Here is a 6,000-nt window from a genome sequence, read left to right as displayed (position 1 = left end):
GCAAGAAAATTTATTTTTCCTGTAAAATAAGTCAAGCATTACCATGACACATAAGAAGTGACAGTTTTCTATCTCCTGTAGTGAATTGAGTAAAAACTTGGAGTTAGACTGACTGAATAACCTCACTTTGGCAAGTTCCTTAACTGCTCTGTACCTCAGTTTCCTCTTAGGTAAGACTGTATCTATTGTATAAGCTTGTGGTAAGGACAAATTAACTCATACATTTAAAGGGCTTGGAACCATGCCTGGCACTTCGTAAGCATTTGATAAATGCTAACCACTATTGTTGTCAGTCTCCTTGTTGTTAATATGACTAGAGGCCTGGTGCACAAAATTTGTGCATGAGGGGTGGGCTCCCCCAGCCTGACCTGCACCCTCTCTAATCCAGGAGCCCTCAGGGGATGTCCTGCTGATGGCTTAGGCCCGCTCCCTGTGGTTCTATGCTGTCCTCAAGACCCACTTGGTATCTCCAGGTTGCTGCTGGCAACAGCCAAGTGGGCCCTGCTGTGTGCTATCTGTGGGGCCAGCTTGGCCACTCCTGGGTCACCATGGTGACAGCCAAGATGTCCTGCTCTTAGAGGCTGCCCCGGGGGACTGGAGGACTCCAGTGGTGCTGAGAGGTCTGGGCTCTGCCTTCTTGTGGCTATGGGAGCTACCATCTTTGCATTGGAGTGATGGTTAATTTGCATATTACTCTTTTATTAGATAGGATTAGTCCTAGGATAGAGCACATAGTGTTAAATTTGCAAAACAAAGAGAAATCGGTAGTCCAAAGTAACAATGTCAGTTACAAAGAAGAAATGTATTGCTTTGAATCTGAAGAAGGTTGGAAGAGGCAATAGGTCATGGTCAGTCAACAGAGAAGGGGTCAGTTTATGGTTAAATGCCCTCCAAGAATCATCTGGATAACATTAAGTATTTCATGATATTACCAACTTTTGTACTCAAGGCAGCAGTGTCTCTTGCTATGCTGAAACCAAGAAACTCAGCTTTGACCAGGAGAAGAGGTTAAATTTGGATTAGGGATGTAGCCTAACCAGGTGGCTGCCTTAAATGCAGCGCATAGGCTCACAGCAGCTATGTCCAGCCAGTAACCAAATGTGTGCTGTGCCCCAGTTAGTTCAGGGATGTTTGCAGCCACTTTCCTCCTCAATCCGGCCATTCCCCCCTTTATTAGAACCCTTTGACACAGGGCTCAGCCAGATTCAGTGTTCAGATCGACTAGAGCTCAACCCATAAAGTTAAAAATCCTTTTCAGGAATGACACTGTTCATGCCTTCGGGAAATACTTCTTGACAGTTTTGCCCAATGTCTTTGAAACAGCAGGTGAGTGTACCTGAATGTTGTGGACATTTTCGGGTTGTGTACAAACATTGCTTCACAATGGAGGGAGAACTTAAGTGGTAGAATCATTTCAGGGAGATAAAAGACAAATTAATGAACTTGTCAACAAAGTATGATTTCCCAGGGTCACCCAGAATCCATTTTCTTGCTTCTCTCTGGTTCCAGTATGTAGTTAGAGGTACCCAGGAATTAGCAAAGTCTCTTTGACAGTTGTAAATAGTGGCAAAGAGACATTTTCTTTGTTAAACAATTCATATTACTTAAAATGTATATGTAGTATGAGATGTAGCCTGAGTGCTATCAATTCTTTATGTTGGCAACTAGATGGATATTAATAGTTAGCATAATGAATAGTTTTCTAAAAATACTTAATAAAATTTAAAAATTTGATGTAGATTAATTATAATGTTTATTTAAATAATTATATATTTTGGTTTCATAAATCATAACTTCTACTTTTTTTAAGTTGACAGATAATTTTAAATAACTTAAAAGACTAATAACTTAAAAATATAAAAATTTAACATTTTAATGTAAACATTTATTTTAATTTGATTAAAAATACATTAATTTTTGCACACATTGCAAACAATTACATTTTAATGTTACATATTACTCTTTATGTAACATTAAAATGTAATGTTAACTTTGATTTATTCCTGACCTTAGAACAAGTTATATAAAAATATTTATTATAACAATGTTATTAGTGTTTTTGCTGAAATGAAAGGAAGAAAAAGAAATTATTAATACATAGTATGCATATATAATAATGTATGAATTATGTATTTTATTGCTCATCTAAACATAACCAATATACCTATAGAATACTAAGACATACACAATTATATGAATTTATTTTCTTTGATTTTTTGATATTTTAGATAATAATTTTTAGCCATTTAAGAACTATAGCTTTGTACATCTTTTATTATGTCATTCTAAATGTATATTTATTTATTTATTTATTTTTTATTATTAAATCTTTATTGTTCAGATTATTACAAATGTAATCCTCTTCCTCCCCTCAATTGCTCCCCTCCACCAGGTTCCCATCCCACCCTCTGTCCTTTTCCCATCCCCCATTGTCCTCATCCATAGGTGCACAGTTTTTGTTCAGTCTCTTCCCGCACCCCCACTCCCCTTTTCCCCGAGAATCGTCAGTCCACTCCCCTTCCATACCTCTGATTCTATTATATTCACCAGTTAATATTGTTCATCAGATTTTTTAATTCCCTTGGTTTTTAGATTCACTTGTTGATTGTTACATATTTGTTGATCATAATTTTTATCTTTATCTTCTTCCTCTTCCTAAATAACCCCCTTCAGCAATTCATATAATTCTGGTTTGGTGGTGATGAACTCTTTTAGATTTTTTTATTTGTGAAGCTCTTTATCTGTCCTTTGATTCTGAGTGATAGCTTTGCTGGGTAGATTATTTTTGGCTGTAGGTTCTTGCTATTTATCACCTTGAATATTTCTTGCCATTCTCATCTGGCCTGCATGGTTTCTGTTGAGAAATCAGCTGACAATCGTATGGGTGCTCCTTTATAGGTAACTACCTGCTTTTCTCTTGCTGCTTTTAATATTCTCTTTGTCTTTTGCTCTTGGAATTTTAATTATGATGTGTCTTGGTGTGGTCCTCTTTGGATTCCTTTTGTTTGGGGTTCTGCGGGCTTCCTGGACTTGTAAGTCTATTTCTTTCCCCAGGTGGGGAAAGTTTTCTGTCACTATTTCTTTCAGTATGTTTTCGATATCTTGCTCTCTCTCTTCTGGAATCCCCATAATTCTGATGTTGGTTCGCTTGAAGTTGTCCCAGAGGTTTCTTACACTATCTTAAACTTTCTGGATTCTCTTATCTTCTCCCTTCTGCAGAGGAGTGTCCTCTGGCTCTTTGTGTTCTAAATCTTTGTCTTGATTCTTGCGATCTTCCATTCTGTTTTTAGGACTTTGTATAATATTTTTTATTTCAGACAATGTTTTCTTCATTTCTAGTTGATCCCTTATTATTTCTAGTTGCTCCCTTTTCATATCCTCTTAGGTCTCACTTATTTTATCGGCCTTTTTACGATATTGTTGAATAACCTTATAACTGTAGTTTTGAACTCAATGTCCAATATTTTCTTTTTCTCCATCTCCTTCCTTTGTGTCCTTCCTCTTGTCTGCATTTTTGTTTTTTCCCTGATTTGATGGAATAGCTTTGTGTGCTAGGTGTTCTGGTAGAGCCCAGTAGCACAGCCTTCCCAGTTACCTGCGGTGGACAGTCTTGGTGTAGCCCTTTGTGGGCTGTGTGTGCAGTCTTGTTGTTAAACCTTGCTTATTGTTGGTATCACTGGGAAGCATTTATCTCCAAGCCAATTGGCTGTGAGGATCAGCAGTGTCTCAGCTAGGAGGACTTCTGTACTCCGCTTGGATATGGTGGGATCTCGGGGTGGCATAGACAATCTTTGGTTCCCTGTCAGTCTCGCCTTAGAAAAGTCCTGTTCGTGGAGAGTTTCGGAAGATTGGTTGCAGGCTCATGCACCTCTTTGGTAAAGGCGCAGACAAGCCTTGGATTCCGGCCAGTCCCTCCTTAGAGAAAGCCAGCCTCTAGGAGAGCTTCTGGGCTCAGCCACAGATGGGGCGGAGTCTCGGGTTGGTACAGACAAACTTTGTTTTCCCTTCGGCTCCTCCCCAAGTCCTGCAGTAATGGCCTCTGGCTTCACACACCTCAGAGAGATCTCTGCCCGCTGCCTGACAGTCTGGCCTCTCCCTGGCTAGGGCCGTCTATCAGAGCAATAGGATGATTCTGTTTTCCTCTCGAACAAGAAAGCCAGCCGCACATTAGCTGTCCGCCCTCTCCGCTCACCGGGAGTAAGCCAGCAGCAATCTCGATCCAGCCCTTCCTCTCCATGTGCTGGGAGTAAGCCAGCGCCTTTCCACGCACACAATTCTCCGCACCTTCACAGTTCCTGAGGTTCAGCATGCCTTCTCTCTCCTTCCCAGATGGCAGAGCTTCCTCTCAGCTAGCCGTCCAGTGCTTCAGGGCAATGACTCCCCTGTTTTTCAATTCTAAATTCAAATTTGTTGTGGTAGGCTGCATTCGGGTGTCTACCCTATGCCACCATCTTGGTTTTTCTAAATGTATATTTATTAAGATAGGAGGCTAGCATAGTCAATTCTCTTCATTTGTGGTAGTTGTGTTCTATAAAGTCCCCTAGAACACCGAATTGGCTAATACTAAACTATTGCCTGAGGGGCAATAGTTGAATAGATTCTTGTGAGCCTCTGGTTATAATATTGTTTTCAATCAATCAATACATAACCTTATTTTATGTGTGTTTCTGTTTAAAGATACCCTGTTTAAAATATATATTTACATAACTGATTCATTAACATTGAACTTATGGTCAATAACACCATAATTCATGCCTGAAAGAAGCTCATCTAACACACATTTAAGGCACTTTACCCTGTTTCCCCGAATTTAAGACAGTGTCTTATATTAATTTTTTCTCCCAAAGTTGCACTAGGTCTTATTTTCAGGGGATGTCTTATCTTTCCATGTGCTAGGTCTTATTTTCGGAGGATGTCTTATTTTCGGGGAAACACGGTAGAAACCCAAGGCATCACTTAAGAACTATATTTGGAAGCCATTTTAAATAGTGAGACTTCCAACAAAAAGCATAGCGATGTGGAAAACGTGGAATTAGATAGACCATGAAAATACACCTGTTTGCAGTATGAGAGCTGAAACAAGATACAGAGCGTCACTTTATTAAACCTCAGCTGGGAACGTGCATGCAACGCAACAGGTTTCCTCTCTGTGTGTTCACTGATGACTGCAAAAGCGCTGCAAGCATTGACTGATTTTGGGTTACAAATTAATTTTAACAAGTAGGAAATTTAGCAAATAAAGAATTTGCAAATAATGAGTATCAGAGGTACACATTTTATATAACAGTTTGCTAACTTGATTTATAATTTTAAATATTTAGTTATACTGTATATCAACTTCTGTTTTTACTTTTCAGCCACATTTATTAATAGAAACTTTCTAGATAAGGAAGTTATAAATAAAATATGGGGGAAATGGGCTTAGTGTTTGAGTAAGTGTGGGAGGGTAAATGCTGAAATCTTGGTAAATCCCTTTACATATCTCTAGTACATGATAACAAGTGGTTAAATATCAGGATTTGGCAACTGGAATACAACATTTGTTGCTAAAGTACATATTTTGGGATGTTTGATACATTTAATTAAATATCACAAGAGAAATCATTCATTTTAGAATAGTTTTTAAAAAACTTGTTTTTGTTAGCATTTGTTTAAATGCTAATCCAAATCTGCTGCAGCCAGTGCTCTAACAGAAGTTTTAAAAAAAAAAAAATTCACTTTGCTGTTTTTCCAACTGCATCATAGTTTTCTTTTATTTTCATTTCTTTTAAATAATATATATTTTTATTGATTTCAGAGAGGGAGAGGGAGAGAGAATAATTGATCCCCTGCATATCTCCTACTGGGGACTGAGCCCACAATTTGGGCATGTGCTCTGACCAGGAATTGAACCATGACTTTCTGGTTCATAGGTCAATGTACAACCACTGGAGCAACACTGGCTGGGCCATAGTTTTCAATATTAAATAAATGTGTCTCTTGGCACCAGTCAAAAAAGAA

This window comes from Pipistrellus hanaki (genome assembly GCF_964339955.1).
Source record: "Pipistrellus hanaki genome assembly, chromosome: 2".
NCBI classification, from domain to species: Eukaryota; Metazoa; Chordata; class Mammalia; order Chiroptera; family Vespertilionidae; genus Pipistrellus; species Pipistrellus hanaki.
This window is presented reverse-complemented; position numbering follows the sequence as displayed.